Genomic DNA, 19,566 nt, shown 5'->3' on the forward strand with positions numbered 1-19,566 from the left:
TTATCTCAAAATTAGAGAAGCCAGAAATTATATGGCAAGTAGAAAAAAATTTTCTTGAAGTCCATCAATTTACTTTGAACCTATTTCTTCCCTATATTTTTCTAGTTGAAGAAAGTAATTGATCAAGTTCAAGTTTTAAATATTGAGCCAAGTGTATATTTTCTAAACAGATACTTGAGCAAATCTAAAAATTGGTTTTTAAATGTCAGAAGCCCAAGGCTCTACAAGTTGTGATGAGAATTTATATGTGTTTCATTATAGATTTGATCATTTAGAAGATAAACCCTAGATCTGCATGCTGGTGTAGGAGAAAAAAAATGTCAAAACAAGGTGAGTGCATTAAAAACGAGATGTTGTCATTTGACGGAGGGAGCAATATGACAAGGTCTGTGGTATAGAGGCTGCATAATTTTAAAAAATCTAAGTATCTTGCTGTTTACTAAATTGGTTTAAAAAAACTGAAAAATATACATTAAAATGCACACCAGTGTTTAAGTTCTTATTCTCGAACTGCTTTTCTTTTTTCAATTACAGATATTAGAAGCTATTTTCAAGCACATCTTCACATCCTTGAACTTTTCCAGGCAATAGCTATCAGTGTCTTCCTTTGTCTAAACTAGCCAAGGCTTAATAACAAATCTTTGACCTCCTGATATGGTATCTGCTTCCTGTAAGTGCTTCCCTCCATTTATAGCCTTGCTGGTGGAAACTGCCTTAATTGTTCAGATAGTATCTGATTTAAACAACCTCTTCTAAGCAGGTACTTAATTATAATCAGTGATGATTATCAAAGTCTCCCTACAAAAGGTCTTGTTACTGGAAGCCTGCAGTAACAGGACACCTCTTAGGCTCTATGGGTACATTTCATTAACTATAATATATATGCAATTTACCACTAATCTAGTCACTCATTTTTTTCTGTTTCACTTCATTTATCATTTTTTATGTTCAATTACAGTTGAGATACATTATTATATTAGTTTCAGGTGTATACCCCAGTGATTAGACATTACATAACTTACTATAGTCACTCATTCTTTATAAAGTGATTTCTAAGTATAATATTCATCTTCATTATGAATATATATACTTAAAGACTTTATTTAATTATTCTTAGAGGGGAAGGAAGGGAGAAAGACAGGGAGAGAATCATCAATCAATTGTTTCTCACACACCCCCAACTGGGGACCTGGCCCAAAACCCTGGCATGTGCTCCAACTAGGAATCGAACCAGCAACTTTTCGGTTTGTGGGATGATGTCCAACCCACTGAGCCACATCAGTCAGGGCATGAATAGACTTTTATGCGTCTATTTCTAAAATCACTTTTTTGGAAAGACAAGTGATCTTTCCCCTCAGAATACAATTCAAAATACGACTTTAACCTTTTGTGACATGAAGAGGAAAACAGGATTAATTATCTTATTCCCATGCAAATAAGGATCTGTGTGTGGCTCTAGCCGTACATTTGTGCTGAATAATTTTAAAGTTTTTTGTAACTTTTCCTGCAATTTTCTACTCCTGTGAGACTGGGACAGCAGTTGAAGTATTTGTCACCAACTATAAAAATGATTAAAGAGTAATAGCACAAACACTAAACTGGTATTGAATAGATGTATTTTGTGGGCATTTCCCACGATGACAGCCACTAGAAAATAAAGCAGTGTTAATTTCTTTTTTTCTTCTTTTTTTTTTTTTAATATGGAATACTTCATGAATTTGTGTGTCATTCTTGCACAGGGGCCACGCTAATTCACTCCGTATTGTTCCAATTTCAGTCCTTGTGCTGTCGAGGCAAGCACGGAGCCGTGTTCATTTCCCCTGAAGCTCTCCATAGTGAAGTCTGTCTTGGAGAGAACTATGTCCACCAACGCGTCTTTAAGTAATGCGTTTTTGAAACACTTCCTGCCTCTTGATAACTTGCCTAGCTTTAATTATGTTCATTCTGAAAGGTATGTCATTAACAACCCCAATGAGAAAAATGGTGACACTGGAAAATATGAAAACATCTGGAAAAAATAAAAGAGATAGTGGAAGTGACAAAAGAGAAAGAAGGTGGGGGGCTGATGTTTTAAATGAATTTTTACTTTCAAAAATTCACATAAATAGACTAATTTCTCTGTTTTGAGAGTCAATCATATGACACCCTCAGTGTAAGATTTCTCAACAGACATCAAATAGTACAGAATTTGACATAAGGCACAAATGCCTTATATCCTGGACTTGGTCAACTTAAAATAAAAATTTCACTACCAGCTGTGACCCCGAGCCACAACAACACAATGCACACTCTGATGCATGCCCCACACTGTTGTCTGCAAGTCCCTACGTTCCGCTCTCCCTCCACATTCTGATCAACTCCTGAAGGCAACCCGAAATCAGTAAATACTCTGCTACAGCTGCAGGCATTCCCTTCTTCCTGTGCTCAGTTGCTCTGTTTTCAGTACTATAATTAAAGCTATAGAACTGCTTCATATCCCAAGTACATGCTCTACCCTTGAAGGATTAGAAATCCCAAATGGAAAAATACTACAAATAAAAAAATAAGTTCAAAAGATGCTTAAAAAGCTTCTTTAAAAATCCAAAAAGCTCTTCTAAAGAAAACATACAACCATTTATTAAGGGGGTCTTTGCAGAAAGTTAGGATTTTCAAACACTTTAAACATTTTTTTAACTTTAAAGTGTTACTAACTTCTTATGTCTAATTAAATAAACAAAGAGAACAATAAGAAAGTTAGATAAATGATCATTGCAATTGTGTACGAGTGCAAATGTATGGAGACACAGGGCTCAGAATATAACACACACACAAACAGCTGTGTCAGAGTGACGGAATTTGTGAAGTTTTCTTTGTTTTCTAGTTTTCCTTTAATCTTGCGGAAGAGTCCTCAACATGGCACCCTCTATTACCGTCTATTGGAACACTTGTGTCTGATAACTTGTGGTTGATGCACTTGGAGTTTTCTAAGGTAAAAAGGGTAAAACTTTATTCAGTTCTTCAATATATGCACTTTACTTTTAGAATCATAAGGAAAATTACTAAAAACTAAGGTCAGTGATCATACCTTAAATTTGGCAAAAAGAATCATGTCCATGATATGTCCTAAAGAAACAAGACCATTTTCTCCATTTATAACTAAAGTATAATATAATATTACTTACAGTGTAATAAAGACATGCCAATATATAAACAGTAACAGTATTAACATTATATATTTTTAGAACTTCAAGCCTATACAGGGCCTTAAGGACATGAAAAGTGATTTACCATAATGGTGAAGAGCTAGAGCCAGCGCTTGCATCTCAGCTCTTCAATTTGACAGTTTTATGACTTTGGCAAATTAAGTAACTTCTCTGTACTCCAATTCTCTCCTACAAGATGGGAATAATTGTAGTACTTCTCTCATAGAGATGATGTGAAGGTTAATAAGTTAATATACATAAACATCTGTGCTCAATCCACCATTTCCAACCAGAAGTCTCTCGTGTAGAACTCAATAGTACTCAGTGTATAGAATTAGACAGAGAAGCCTTTACACAGAGAAGCTGTGTTTGCCTTATGTCTAGTTGACACAATAAATAATTGTAGTGGAATGCAGTGAGATTCAACTGTTAATATTTATTAAGGAATAATAATTAATAATTAGCACACTTAACATATGTCAGCATTGTGATAATCTGTAACAATCCAATAATATAGATTTGTTAACCCCACAGATGCCCAAAGGAGTTCAAAGGGTTCATATTGTAAAATGAATATGTCTATTTTCATACAAGTCCAGGAAGCACAGAGTCCCAAACAAGTTGAACCCAAAGAGGTCCACACTAAGACACATCATACTTAAAATGTCAAAGATTAAAGATAAAGAGACAATCTTAAAAGCAGGAAGAGAAAAGCAGGGAGTTCCTACAAAGGAGTTACCGTAAGACTGTCAGCTGATTTCTCAAAAGAAACTTTGCAGGCAAGAAGGGACTGGCAAGAAGTATTCAAAGTGATGAGAAGCAGGGACTCACATCCAATATTGCTCTATCCAGCAAAACTACCATTTAGAATTGAAGACTAGATAAAGTGCTTCCCAGACAAAGCAAAGCTAAAGGAGTTCATCATCACCAAGCCATTATTATATGAAACATTAAAGGAACTTATTTAGGAAAAAGAAGAATATCAAAACTATGAACATTAAAGTGGCAACAAACAACTATCAACAACTGAATCTAAAAAACAAAAAAAAAACAACTAAGCAAACAACTAGAACAGGAATAGAATCATAGATATGGAGATCACACAGAGGGTTATCAGCTGGGAAGGAGAAGGGGGAGAATGGTAGAAAAGGTATAGGGATGTAGAAGCATAATTGGGTAGGTACAGAATAGACAGGGGAATAAGAACAATGTAGGAAATGGAAAAGCCAGAAAACTTACATGCATGACCCATGGACATAAACTAAAAAAAAGGGGGAGACTGCTGGAGGGAAGGGGGAAACCAGGCAGAGGGTAATGGGGGAAAACATGGGACAACTGTAATAGCATAATCAATAAAATATACTTAAAAATGAATATGTCTAGCCATGGCTGGCGCAGCTCAGTGGATTGAGCGCGAGCTGCGAACCAAAGTGTCCCAGGTTCGATTCCCAGCCAGGGTACATGCCTGGGTTGCAGGCCACAGCCCCCAGCAACTGCACATTGATGTTTCTCTCTCTCTCTCTATTCTCTCTCTTCCCTCTCTAAAAATAAATAAATAAATAAATAAATAAATCTTTTTAAAAAATGAATATGTCTGTTTTGGATTTTACTTGCATAATAATCAATTAATAAAACAATTATATGAGTAATTTCCACTTTAAAGTGAAAGTTTGAAAATCGTATAGGGTACATCAAAGGAGCGTGCACTATGTGGCTAAGATCTGACAAGTGAACCTGTGACTCTGCCACTCAATTGACTCATTTCTCACTAGAACCCTGCTACGCGCTATGGAACTTTTCACCCGTAGGTACTTTCTAAATGTGTCTAAAATAAGTATTATTAGCTAACCTATACCAGAAAGAACCCATTATTAAAGACAAAAGCTTATACAACTTTGACGTTGAAATATAAAGAGAAGCAGAAAAACAGCAAATATTGGTTTTGTTTTTTCAATCCCTTCTCCTTCTAATGATGTTTTATGAGTTGTACACTTGAAATTTGTATGGTTTTGTGAATCAAAGACACCCCAATAAACTCAATAAAAAGTGAATAACAAATAAACAAGTAAAAATAAACATCGTACAAATTTGTCACAAAGCTCAACTTCACCAGAATTTAGGTTCCACTGCTTTGCTCAGAAGTCATTAACAGTATATAAAAGGTATCTCTAAACATTTGAAAAAATATTTTAAAAAGAAATACATGGTGGGGATTCCATCCACGTGGCTTTTCACTTAATGAGAATAAAGTGTCTCCATGCTTGCAATTTGCAGACAAGTACAAAATAGTAGTCTCAATTTTCTGTCTTGTCACGTAGGAAAACACACTAAAATCATGTTTTACCTGTTCATTTGGTATGCACAAGATGTAAGCATCAGATTGCAAAAGTATTTTGATGCTATAACTAAAAACAAAATTATAATTTACATTTTAATAATAAATATGGCCTGTCATTTTAGCCTTCAAAAATCTAATTTAAAGTAAATGCATGCATCATATGTCATATCAAAAATATATAAATTCACCTTTAACACTCATAATTATACTTAACTTCATGATATACAATATTTAACTACTGATCGAAAATACATCAACTCCTATTTTTGAATTTTTTAAATACTTAATGGTGTTCAAGAAACCACACAGAGTCATAATAGTTCACGAGGAATATAAGGTTGGAAAAGTCCACTCTTAAACAAGCATAATTATTTCCATCTACCAGTAATGACAGAAAGACTCAGAAATAGAAGTAATTTTCTAGGAGGCTACATAGCTGGTGAGTGGCAAAACTAGTTTTAGGATATGAACCAGGGCTGTAAGAATCCAGGTTTTTATAAAATTGTGATATCACTGGATAATTTCTATATTCCTAAGGTTTCTGAAAAAAGTACTTCCCTAGTCAGTAGATAGCTTTACTGAGCCAGCATCTAATAATGATAATCATCTAACTAAATAAATAATTCAGTGTAATCAATATTGTTTCTAATCGCTATCCATATAATACCCAAAAATCAAACTAAAATTTCCTTTCCTGTCATCACCCAACATCACCTTCGAAGAACTTTTAGTTTTCATTGCTTTTGGCCTCAGCAGTGGGTCATTTCCCCTCAAACGTTCTTATTTGGTTCCTGTCATATTATACCATCCTGCATTTTCCACTACCTCTTTACTTCTTTGTCTGTATCAGTCACAAATAGTATTAGATAAAGCCAGACTGACAGAAACCCCAGATGTAGACACTGCTTGTTAAATTAAATATAAGCATTACGGAAGATAACACTGCAGCAAAAATGTGGCAGACGGCAACACTATCCAAGACAGAAAGAGGTATGAACTCCAGGGCCTGAGATTCTCATGAAGAGACGCAGTTGTGGATGACTCTATCAGAGACAGTCACATCAGCTCAAACCCTGAGAAAGCAGCAGTGTTCCACCCACAGTCTGAGACAGGTCGATCTCTTCAGTCTCCAGGTCGTGTAACATTTAACATGACTGCAAGAGTACTATATATAATACAATCAAGCACCTTTTAAAAACCCTTAGTTCTTATCCTCAGACTCGATAGTTTAGTAAAGCCTAGCCCACGTAAATTCCTAAATCCAGCGTCATGGACCTGGAACAAGACATCTCAGGGAGTCGTGCTACATAATCAGTTTTAATCTCTTCCACATATGTTCCATATTCACTGTATTCCTCATATTCCTTAATGATGGGACTCTTAAAAGATTCACGTCTCAACTCCCTTCTCCCCCCAAGCTTTACTCTTGTGTTTTTAATTCCAAAGTCAATTTTCTTTACCAAGCTTTCTTCTGGAAATTCTACCTGCACCAGGTGTCACCCCCTTGGAACGCTGCAGTCACCTCAGGATTCATGTGTCTGAAATTGGACTCGCTCTTTGCAACAAAGCCAGTTTCCTCTCTGGCCTCCTTATTTTTCTTTTCTGTTCTTTTCTGAGCTGCAGAAGAGTTAATCCTTGAAACCTCTCTTCCCCCACCCTCCTGTATCCACATCAGACTTCATAAATTTCTTTCCCGACCACTCCCACTCTCACCTGGTCCCTCCTTCACAGAAAAATGCCACTGTTGCCTAACTGATTTCTACATAAACTATCTCTCTCTCTCTCCCCCTCTGTTCAAACTACTTCACACTTAACTTCCTGTTCAAAAACCTTGAATGGCTCCCTACTATCTATAAGATATCATTTACACCACTTAACCAAATATTCAAAGTTCACATTGGGCCCCGTCTCTCCAACCCTTTTCCCCCTCTCCTATACATCAGCCACCCAATCCAGTCAACACAGCAGGCAGTCCCGCTCATATGAGGTTGCTTAAAAGTTCCCTTGGCGTTAGGATACAATCCCAGCCATGGAATTGCCTGGTCAAAAGGCAGTTACATTTTTAGTTTTCTGAGAAGGGTTTTCGGACACAAGGACAAAACCAAGGGGTGGGAGTGGAATCAGGGCAGGGAGGTGGGGATGGCTGGGGCGGGGGGTGGGGAGAGGTGGTAGGAAAAGATAGAAAACTGTGCCCGAACAACAGTAAAATTTTTAAAAATGGGGTAAAAAAACTTCCCTTGGCCTACCTAAGCTCTGTCTTTCAGGACTGCATCACTATCTCAACTCTCCCTCATTTCACACATGAGAAATGAACCATTTTCTTGCAACCCTTGCAAAGAAACATGTACATTCCTAAACAATCCATCAAAAAGAAAAACACAGGCACACCGAGAGCCTGAAAGTAAAGAGAATAACGATGTATAAATGCACATTTATTTTCCTTCTATATTCTAAGCACTTTTGCTCCCATACATTCACATTCTATTCTTAATGATAGAGACTTAATTCTGTTTCCTCTACAGCCCCTAAAGATTGATGAGCATTTCTTATTGTTGTGACTGGCTATCTCATCTAGTTAGAAAAAGCATGATGGTACTAAGGTTAACGCTAAATGTCCACATTTAACCTTAGAGAACTTCACTTTATTTGGGTGTTACCAATTGCAACCCTTATTTTTTCCCAAAAACCATATTAATGTCTACTATGGACATCGAGGGTAATGTCTATGGCCAGGTGAAAGTAAAAGCAGCCTAAAGTAAATGCTCTTCTGACTTTATCTCCTTTAATTGGGTTTGAAATAAAATATTTTACTATTAGCTACTTTAAATATTATTGAACCATAAAAACATAATTAAAAAATAGTTCTTAAACTGGCTTGCTAATTGTCTTATGAGTGATTTTTCTTCAGACTTTGGGACTAAATTTCCCATGGAAAGAAATACTTTTCCAATGTTTCAGCATCAAAAGTTAGAAACCATCCAATCGATTTCATCTCCCATCACAGTAATTTTCCAGTCTTCATTTGTTCATTCATGTAGCAACTATATATTGAGTACATGCTATATGCCAGACATTTTCTAGAGATTAAGAATACAGAAATAAACTAAATAGATAGAGTGACTGCCCTCATGAAGTTTACATTTAGTGGAAGGAGACAAAATAAATAATCAAACTCTGTAGGAGTTAGAGGTGCCAACCCCTGTGCATTTGAAAATCCACGTATAACTTGGACTCCCCCAAAACTTAGCTGTCCCTTGGTATTCACAGGGGATTGTTTCCAGGATCCAGATACCGAAATTCACAGATGTTCGAGGTCCCTATATAAAACGGTGTAGTCCAATGCATACAGTCGGCCCTCCACATCCATCCAGAGACTCCCAGCAGCGGATCAAAAACAGTACAGTATTTATTGAAGAAAATCCCTATAAACACGGCCCCATGTGGTTCAAACCTGCATTGTGTAAGGGTCAACTGTAATATGTCAAATGGTGATAAATGCTTGACACACGTCTTTGATGAAAGTAGATCAAGCTTCACCATAGGATCTAGAGTATGATCTCAGGGCCATTTCAAAGCAACAATACCTAATTTTCCTTATGCAAGTCAGTATAAACCCAATGAGGTCCAAGGCTACATATGTGATTATCAGAAGCCAGTGTTGCAGAAATAGTCTCCCAAGATTGAAAGATCTTGGTATCAAGACAGATGAAAAATATTACTTTGGGGAAGAATCTGTATAGAGAATGAGAGCAATTCTAACACTAACCAAATGGAAGCAAATATAAGGAAAGACACCAAAAATAGCATATCCAAGTGTGCTGGGACATACACAGGTATATACAATCTAAATTTTAACTATGATATTTAACAGTAATTACTGACTTATCTACCAGACATCTCAAAAAATCATTAGCATTCTATTTCATAGTAGAATTTCTCAATGTCAAAAAGAAAACAAGTCACTTCCATTTATTTTTTGGAAAACAAGACCTCTGACTCTCACTCAAGCATATTAAAATTACTGATTTTATTTATTTAAATCTGTAAATTTGTGAATGAAGCACTTATTTATAACTTAATACATAGCTAAATGCATCACAATTATGGTAAGTGTTCATAATAATTACTCTAAAATATGTAAAGGACCTATTATACATACAATAAGTCAATGCATAGAGACAGCTATAATATTCTTTAGGAGGAAATTAAAACTTGAACTTGTCTTGCATAAAGGCCTAATTTTTATTAAGTAAAAATATCCAGCCCTGGCTGGTGTAGCTCAGTGGATTGAGCACGGGCTGGGAACCAAAGTGTCCCAGGTTCGATTCCCAGCCAGGGTACATTCCTGGGTTGCAGGCCATAACCCCCAGGAACCGCATATTGATCTCTCTCTCTCTCTCTCTCTCCCCCTCCTTTCCTTCCCTCCCTAAAAATAAATAAATAAAATCTTAAAAAAAAATCCTACAATTTTGATGGGGGATACTTTAATTAATAAATGCATACTTAAATGTGAAACTACCTATAACTATAGAAAAAGTTGCTATGAATGAGAACTATAAAAATCAGTATGTATATAGAGAAAATTTATTTAAATTATAAAAGACATTACGCAGCCAATTCTGGTTAGCCAATTACCAACCTGTTTTTTCTACTTTTGGGGCACATAGTTAGACTATACTTTTTAACTTCCCATGAAGTTTAAAACGGCCATGTGATTATATGACTGGGTACTAGTCGATGAAATCCAAGTAGAAGTGATGTTTGCTGTTCCCAGGCCCTTCCCCTAACATCTCCTGCCTGCATCCTGCATCACATTTGCCCTTTGCCACCTTTTCCAGATGAGCCAGGTGATCCTGGAGCCCTGTGCTCAAGACAGCAGAACCACTAGATACAAGGAATCAAGGTTCCTGAATTCCAGCTTGGAGGAGAGCCACCTGCTGATCAGGAACACCTACTATGGACTTCAAAGGAGTGACAAATTTACGTGCATTATATTTTAGCTATTACTGTATTATTTGTCTTCATTTTTTCTAAGACAGCTACCTAACTAATATGGCTTATTATATCACTAGCATAGGACCATTAACATTCATGATTTATTTCGTTACCCTACTAATTTCAAATTTTAATATCTCAAAAACACAATACACATACATTAACTTCGACTGAGAATATTTTAATTTTCATAAGTAGTCTACATTTTAGGTGAAAATGTTTTTCAAAGTTTATTCTTTGGTTAGTCTCAGCAAATCCTCAACTTTCTTAAACATTTAATTATCATTAACTTTATTAATGGATTTAATGAGCAATTATATCTTTAGCCAAGAAAATTGCCTTCTTTTAAAAAATCAGATAATATAACCTCTTCTACTAAAACAAAAAATAAAAATAAGAACCAACCCTGGCTGGTGTGGTTTAATAGACTGAGTGCCAGCCTGTGAACCAACGGGTCGCCAGTTCAACTCCCAGTCAGCGCACATGCCTGGGTTGCAGGCTGCGCCCCCAGTTGGGGGCGTATGCGAGGTGATAGATGTATGTCTCGCACATTGATGTTTCCCTTTTTCTCCCTCCCTTCCCTTCTCTCTAAAAATAAATAAATAAAATCTTTTAAAAAAATAAGAACCAGTCTTAACAGTTTCATCACATTCCTCTAAAGCATCTGAAAAGTAACAAAATGCTCTGAGAAAACTACCAGAAAATAACTTTAGATTAACTTTAAAAGAAGTAAAAATGGTCCCACCAGACTAGCTCTCATTTGGTAAGGACAAGTGTGCATTCATTCAAAACAAACCGATGAAAACAAACAACAACAAAAATCTTAGACAAGATTTTGAAGTAGAGGAAGTTTTCCTCAATATCCAGTCAAGCATTAATGCTCACCTTTCCAACATTTACCCATCTATCCATCCATCCATGGATTTATTCATTCTTTTCTTCACTGACTCAATTAAAGTATACTGGTCTCCTCTGATGTGTCAGGCACTGTATTCGAGTTTGCTAATATAAAGATGAAATATACATATATACAATGTCCTCGAGGAATGCACAGCCTAGTGATTTCAAAAATAAGAAACCAACAAGCTATGGAATTACTCACTACACTCGCAACCACAACAAGAACTATTGCAGCGCACTAGAAAGCACAGGAGGAGAGCCTGCCCCAGGCCAGGAGGGGGTCAGGGACAGGCTAACACTGGAAGAAGGTCACAGCAGGGTCACCTTTTGATGTCTGCAGAGTAAACATAATGAAATTAATGTGGAATGAAGAAGGTGAGAACTTCAGGCAGGCAAAGACAGGTGGGAAGGAGCATAGAAAACTCACAGAAGCACTGGCTAGTAGGGACAGGCATGAGAGATGAAAACACAGGACCTCACTGGAGTCAGTTCATGACACGCAGAACCAAACAGTCACTGTCGTCCACTCTGTAACGTCCCCCCACACTCAGAATCCCCTCTTCACTTTCACTGGCTAAAACACAGCTATGTCTTTTTTCAACACACTTTTATTGGACAGCTGAAATGTGTCAAGAAAGATACTAAATTCTGTGTTTATAAAAATAAACAGCTCTTCTATCAATTTCAGGGGTGCCCAACCTTTTGGCGTCTCTGGGCCACACTGCAAGAAGAGAGTTGTCTTGGGCCACACATTAAATACACTGTGACACGTAATCACAAAAAAATCTCATAAGGTTTTAAGTAAATTTACGATTTTGTGTTGGGCCGCATTCCCAGCCATCCTGGGTTGCATGCAGCCCGCAGGCCACAGGTTGGACACCTCTGTAACTAGATTGTTTCGTAAAATAATTTATCATTCCATAGTTCTATCATTTAGTGATGTGTCTGTTTTCTCTGCCAAACTGCAAGCTCCTAAAAACAAGACAAATGCCCCATTCATTTTTTATCTGTCCTAAGGCAGTAGCTGGTGCACCGTAAAGGCATAATAAATGTTTATTTTTTAGTGAATGAACTGAAGTAATGCAGAAAAATGGATCAGCTTGAAAACAAAATGTATCATCTTAACTTTTCATATGATGAGGCTTTTCAAGAATATGAAATATTAAAACGTGTATTTTATATTTTTCAGAATATTTACACTAATTCATTGGTAAATATTTTCCTACTGTAGCATCCTTTCCCAGTGCCTTTGTATTCATGCTTTACAATTTTGATAAATCTCTAAACAAATGTTTGCATTCAAATCTTACTCAGTGTTACTAAAACATATGAATAAAATTCTCATCCATACAAAAAAATATGTATTGAACACTTGTTATTTGCAAGGCCAAATACTATGTGAATTGCTTACCATTTATACATCAGTGTTATGAAAATAATACTAATTATGTAGTAAGTAAAATATGTCTTAATTTAAGCCCCAGTCAGACCCCGCAGTAAAGAATAATTTCACACAACATCCTATTTCCTAAGTAATGGTTCCCATTTCTCTTCTTAGATTCTCCATCTGTTCAAAGAGAAATTGGTCTGTGTTGGGTTAAGCGAGGAGGTTACTATACAGATAAACTCTTAAACTACATCTTGTAAAATGAACAGCAGTTACACAAACAGGAAAGATAAGAGAATAAACAAAGACACCAAAGAACAAATGTCCATGATATGTTTAGGTAAATGACCAAGAATAGAGTATTTTGGTAGGAGGCTGGAGAATAGTAACAAATATCATCAGATAAGGAAGGGCAGGAGCAGAGTGGGAAGATCTTGACCTTCTTGAAATGCAAGAACATAAACTTGGCCATGATATAGTAGTCCAACTAAGGTTCCCATCTATTTTTTGACCATAGATGTCATGGAATGAAAACCCCAGTACAGGAAGGTTTATCTGGCAGTGTGATACAAGTATGGGTCAAAATTTAAAAAGGCTGACTACGAAAAAAGAAACAAATTGGTTTGGCACATTCTGTGTCCAACACACTGCTAAACCCTTTGTACACATCTTCACATTAGTCCTCACAACAACTCTTTGGGACAGGAATTACTATGTCATTTTACAGAAAAGGAAACTTAAGATCAAAGAAAGTAAGCAACTCACCCAGGCCCATAGCTACTAAATTGAACCAGTTCCACATTATCCAAAGCCATTTATAGATTCAATGCAATCCCTGGCCAAATTCCAACGGCATTTTTCACAGAAATAGAAAAAACATCCTTAAAATATAAGTTATTTTGCTCTTAATGACCAATCAAATTTGCATCCAAGGGAGCACAAAAGAAAGGCAAAGGCAAATGAGGGTCAAATCATTGGAATCTGAGATCCACAGGTTTTTGTGGGCAAAAAGAAACTGGGTCTGAGTATTTGGGTATCTATGAAATCAACATTTTTTAAATGTTCCATTGCAGTGTGTATAAACAATTGAGTAGAAATAAGCATTACCTAGGGAGTTTATTATTCTGGTTCTACAGATCAAAGTGAGACTTTTTAGAAACTATTCAGCCCTGGCTGGCGTAGCTCAGTGGATTGAGCAAGGGCTGTGAACCAAAGTGTCGCAGGTTCGATTCCCAGTCAGGGTACATGCCTGGGTTGCAGGTCATGACCCCCAGCAACCACACAGTGATGTTTCTCTCTCACGCACACGCGCTCTCTCTCTCTCTCTCTCCCCCCCTCCCTTCCCTCCCTAAAAATAAATAAATAAAATCTTTAAAAAAAAAGAAAAGAAACTATTCCTCAGATGAGAAATATAAAGATCAGGGGAGAATTTATCTAAGGAATAGAACTGGGATCTGAACAAGCCTGTTTGACTTCAGAACTCCTGTTCTCTGTACCATAATGCCACTCCAAGTTACAAACACGTGGTATTGAAAAAATCAGTATAGTTCTTCAACACAGGGTGACTCAGTAAATTGACGAGGATGATAATAATATGACACCAAAGATACTTTAAATATTTAGAAAAGTGGCTCCAGGCTAAGAAAAAGTAGGACTATAGGGTTAAAAAAATATTATTCAAGGCTGGAATAGATTTATTTCAGCAACACAGAAGGGATGATTATAGGGAAAAATATAACATGTCAATGTTTGTCTCATTTATTTTGGGGGGCAAGCTCTTTCCACTTTACTGATACACACTTCTCACTGGTTCATTATCATTTTTCATAGCAGAGCTTTTCATTTCCTGTCAAATTCATCTTCTTGACTGCCTCATTCTTTCTCCAAATTAAGACTTTGTTTCCCATTATTAGTTATTTGATAGCATAAACTGACAGCCATCAACTAAATGGAACTGGTATGAAACTGTAAGCAACCAAAACATTTGAGTGTTAAAAGGCATAGATGGTTGAAATAAAAATTCTGGCAAAGGGCCCTGGCTGGTGTGCCTCAGTGGATTGAGCCTGAGAACCAAAGGGTTGCTGGTTCGATTCCCAGTGAGGGCACATGCCTGGGTTGTGGGCCATGTCCCCAGTAGGGGACGCACGAGAGGCAACCACACATTGATGTTTCTCTCCATCTCTTTCTCCCTCCCTCCCCCTCTCTCTACAGATAAATAAAACCTTTTTTAAAAATCTTGGCAAAGAAAAGTAAAAATAAAGCCAGAAAACTTTTAAATTCTAAGCCTGAGACTGCAGCAGGCCGCATAGCACCTTTTCCATCTACTGCTATTGACTTTGATTGTGTCATAGCGAATCCTAATTCTTCACCAGTGAGAGGCTAAATGAATGCCAATATTCAGCAGTCATGTCCCTAATGATCTCATGATAAAAAACTGCAGAAGCATGAGGACGTCCGTAATTTTTTCTGGGTTACTAGTGCACTGTAGCATTAGAATCAATTTGCTCTTCAAGGTGAAAACATTTCCCTGAACACAGAGATAAGTGATTGCTGCCACTGATGTGCTCCTTTAAGCTCAGGCTCCGGACTGACTTCCTCTGGCATGAGGCAGCCAAATGGGATTCTTTTACAACAGCAGGCTGTCCAAGGCCTTCACTCCGAAAGAGAATCCACAATTCTCACATGTGTACCTTGAAACAGAATGACAAACTACGTGCTTTGTGGCAAATGAGCAAGGTAAATGTGGCAGGAGGCTGAAAGTTGTCAAAAATTAACTTCACTATTATCTGAAAAGTATACTTAGAAGAACACAGAATAATTGTTAAACTTTCACAAAGAAATTAAAATTAGTTCCTGAATGTACAGCCTAGCTTCTCGGGGACATCATAATTTCTGAGTTCTTCTGTTAGGAATTGAATTCAAGTTAGAAATTCCGGAGATCAGAGAGAATGAAACTATCAAAGCAAAAACTGGCTGATGTTATATCTGCAGAGTAGATACAATAATAGCTTCACAAACTTCAGAAAATTCAAATATGTAAAAGTTTAAACATTTTTAGAAAGGAGGCTTACTGCCTTCGGATAACTTACAGAATGCTCATAATGCTGAGAGATGTTTCAAGTGTCAAACACGGTTGAAGACCACGCACGGAATAGCACAGTGCGTCACCTGGACACATCACAATCACCAACAGCCGTTAGCAGTCGGGAAAAAGAAACTGGGTGTTGGCATAAGCCCATTGTCTTCATAATTAACTGAAAAAGAAACCTACTTCAAAACTCAACTTGTACAGAAAGAATAATGGATTAATTTAAAATGTTTGTCATAAAACACTGAAGAATTTGAAAATTAATGATATGCAACATGTTCCTATATCCTTACAGTAGATTTCCATTATATGTGTTATCAGGAATCAAACACTTTTTTATCCTCATCCAAGGACATGCTTATTGATTTTAGAAAGAGGGGAAGGGAGGGAGGGAGAGAGAGAAGAAGAGAAACATCAATGTGAGAGAGAAACATCGGTCGGTCAGTTGCCTCTCGCACACACCAGGACCAGAGACTGAACCTGAAACCCATCCCTGACCCGGAATCAAACCTATGACCCTTCGATCTATGGGGCTATGCTCCAACCAAGTGAGCCACACTGGCCAGGGCAAACATAGTATTTTTAAAAATATTTTTTAAGAGAGAAGGGAAGGGAAAGAGGGGGAGAGAAACACCAATTGGTTGCCTCTTATATGTGCCCTGACTTGGGACCAAACCCATAACCTAGCCATGTGCCCTGGCCAGGAATCAAACTGGTGATCATTCATTCACTTTGCGGAACAATGCCCAACCAACTGAGCCACACTGGCCAGGGCAAACGTAGTATTTTCAACATAAGATTTCCTAATTATCACTGAAGGAAATGTATTACTACCTCAGAAAGATATAATTTGACCTAAGATGTCGATGACTTTATGTTGTGGGGAAGTTTACAATACATTTAGTCAGATATTTCATTTCATCCTCAAAACAAAAGGTGAGGAATGCATTATTTGAAACATGGACCAACAGAGGAAGTTCTTCTGAAATTAGAATGACTCCACCTTAGAGCTCTTCCCAGAGGTTTGCACCCAAGCTCAGTTACCAGACTTTTTCATGTCCACAGCCTATCGAATCCATTCAACAAACGTTTATTAAGCTTGTGAGTGAGGAACTACGCTAAGGATACACACACACAGAGATCACTATATCCCCTGTCATCAAGGGGCTTCCAAGCAAAACCAAAAACAAAAATTCATGTGTAAAAAATACGGAACAAACTATGAAATCATATAATAAATTTTTTATTTTAATTGTTGTTCAAGTAGTTTTCTGCCTTTTACTCCCATCCCAGCCCAGCCCCCAGTTCTCCCCACCTCCCTCCCATTTGCACGCCCTGCCCTAATTTTTGTCCATGTGTCCTTTATACTTGTTCTTGTAAACCCTTCCCCTTTTCCCCTGAATTCCCTCCCCTCTCCCCTCTGGTCACTGTCAGCCTGTTCTCTATTTCAGTGTCTTCAGTTATATTTTACTTGTTTGTTTGTTTTGTTGTTTAGGTTCCTGTTAAAGGTGAGATCATATGGTATTTGTCTTTCACTGCCTGGCTTATTTTGCTCAGCATAATGCTTTCCAGTTCCATATAATAATTTTTAAAGTTTAAGATGTTATCTGATTTCAACAGTGGGATCTAAATAGGAGAATCAAAAAGATCTTTTAAATAATGGTTTTCACCCGTAGAGACAACAGGGAAAGTAACATATATGAATAAAACATTGTGGACCGTGGCAAGACATCTGGTCCTGTCCAAAATGTGCACAGAGACATCTGGCCCCTGTGTAAAGGTCCTTGGTATTTAACCTTGTCCAAAACCTCCACCCTCAGAAGATGTCTCTGGGTTTAACTAGTGCATGACATTTACTTTACGTTTGGTTCACAGGATTAATATATTAAAAATACTATCATGTTTTATTGGTGCACTAATTGTGTTGTGCCTGCATGGCAATAAAAACCCTTCTTGCCTTGGTAGCCTAGCTGGTAATGGCACATGGGGTTAATTAAGCAGGTTCAAATATTGCAGAAGTGAGAGATTTTTATTAACTGTGGACCGAATGTCTCCATGGGCACTTTGGATCAAATCTCTCTGCCGACATTGTGGACAGGACCAAATGTCCACTCATCTTGGAAACATGGACAGAGATAAGGAAAGATAGGCATACTTGAGAGTGATTTATTTTACCGAAATGTATCCATCTAAGGCATTTATGGAAGGAAGCTGGAAATACAAGACGAAATGAGAACATGGCAGCACTGAAAGTCCATGTTGGATTTTTATAGCTGGGACCCATCCAGTTTTGAGAAGGAGAATGGCATGAGCAGAATTCCATGTAAGGCACACTGACTGGGCAGCAGGGTTGAGAATGAACTGCAGGAGGTAAACAGGAGAGACTAGAAGCAGGTGGACAGGGTAAGAGGCTCTTGCAATAATCCAGGTGAGAAGTAATGAGAGTGTGAAGCTGCAAAATGGCAGAAATGATGAAAAGAGGAGGGGGTTAATCTGGAAGATATTTAATGACAGACAGAATGACCTAAAGGTTAGGATCACGACCTTGTGAGACATCAGACCTAAGTTTAGATCAGCTTTACCTTTTGGTTTCTGTCTAACACCGGGCAAGCAATTTTACTCTTGATTTCAACACCGAGGGTACTAAAACCTGCCTCATGGCACTGCCATGAGAAATGCATGAGATAATGATTTTGAAATGCTTACACAATGTCTAGCACATAATTAAATCAGAGTATAATACAAATCTAGCTTCTAGTATTATAATTCTTTCCAGAGGTCATAGCTTGACAACTGTCGATTCCTTTTCAGCAGCCGCATCCCACTGTTGGTTGGCACTGTAGTTGTGGTCATTTCAATAGCCCCGGCTTTTCTGCGTGAACGACTCAGCCAGTTAAATCTCTCCCATCTTATGTTTCTACCACTGAATTTTTAGGAATCTAAATATAAGATTTTATTATAACTCCCATTGTGTTAAATAGGTTTGAAAGTAAACTTTGTTTCCAAAAACCATTTGGATTTTAGACAACCTAATTTTGTGCTTTTTCTTTGTACCAAGAATCTTAGTTTATTGAGAAACTTTTCATGTAAGTTCAATGACTTGCCATGTTTGTGCTCCCTCCCCCACATCTGGCAAACCCGACTGTAATAGATGACTGTCTGTCACAAAGGCAAGCATCGACTAAGACCAATCCAAGAACAGATTATTTAGTCTCTCAGTAGAAAAATCCCTTCCACATCCACACTGAGTGATTATTGAAAGTCTGGACAAAGTTGGGTGAAGTCAATGAAACGTAAAAATCGAGACAGCCTATCTTCAGCAACGCAAAAGAGAACAGCTCTTTCTCTGTGACTGACAGAAAGCCATAGTAAACTTTTTTTAACAGATGAGGAAACTAACTCTTGGAAATATCAAGCAACTTCCAAAGGCCACCTACTAGTAAGTGGCAGACAGGGACACAAACCCACGCCTGTGTAACTCCCAATCTCATGCTTTTAACTGCTAGACTAAGCTGCTTCCCTGAGAGATGGCTGAGACTCCATGCTTGATGAGAAGAACCTGTCTTAGACTCTGGGATTCATCTCTAAATAATTAAACATGCATTTCCCTGAAAATGGTTTAATTACAGCAATTGTTTCTATATACTCTTATGTGTAGTGTTTCATCTTTTTATGC

The 19,566-nt window shown here is 37.4% G+C and overlaps 1 protein-coding gene and 1 non-coding gene across 12 annotated transcripts in view; both read right to left on the reverse strand.

The window, feature by feature from the left end:
- The window catches only part of ANKS1B (ankyrin repeat and sterile alpha motif domain containing 1B), an 833,247-nt gene that overhangs the window by 670,891 nt on the left and 142,790 nt on the right, over window positions 1-19,566 (reverse strand). The gene's annotated exons all lie outside the window — the stretch shown is intronic.
- Window positions 1,695-1,801, reverse strand: LOC114514226. Its single transcript, XR_003685960.1, has one exon. It is a non-coding gene; the product is annotated as a U6 spliceosomal RNA (small nuclear RNA).

This window comes from Phyllostomus discolor, chromosome 2 (genome assembly GCF_004126475.2).
Source record: "Phyllostomus discolor isolate MPI-MPIP mPhyDis1 chromosome 2, mPhyDis1.pri.v3, whole genome shotgun sequence".
In the NCBI taxonomy this organism is placed as follows: Eukaryota; Metazoa; Chordata; class Mammalia; order Chiroptera; family Phyllostomidae; genus Phyllostomus; species Phyllostomus discolor.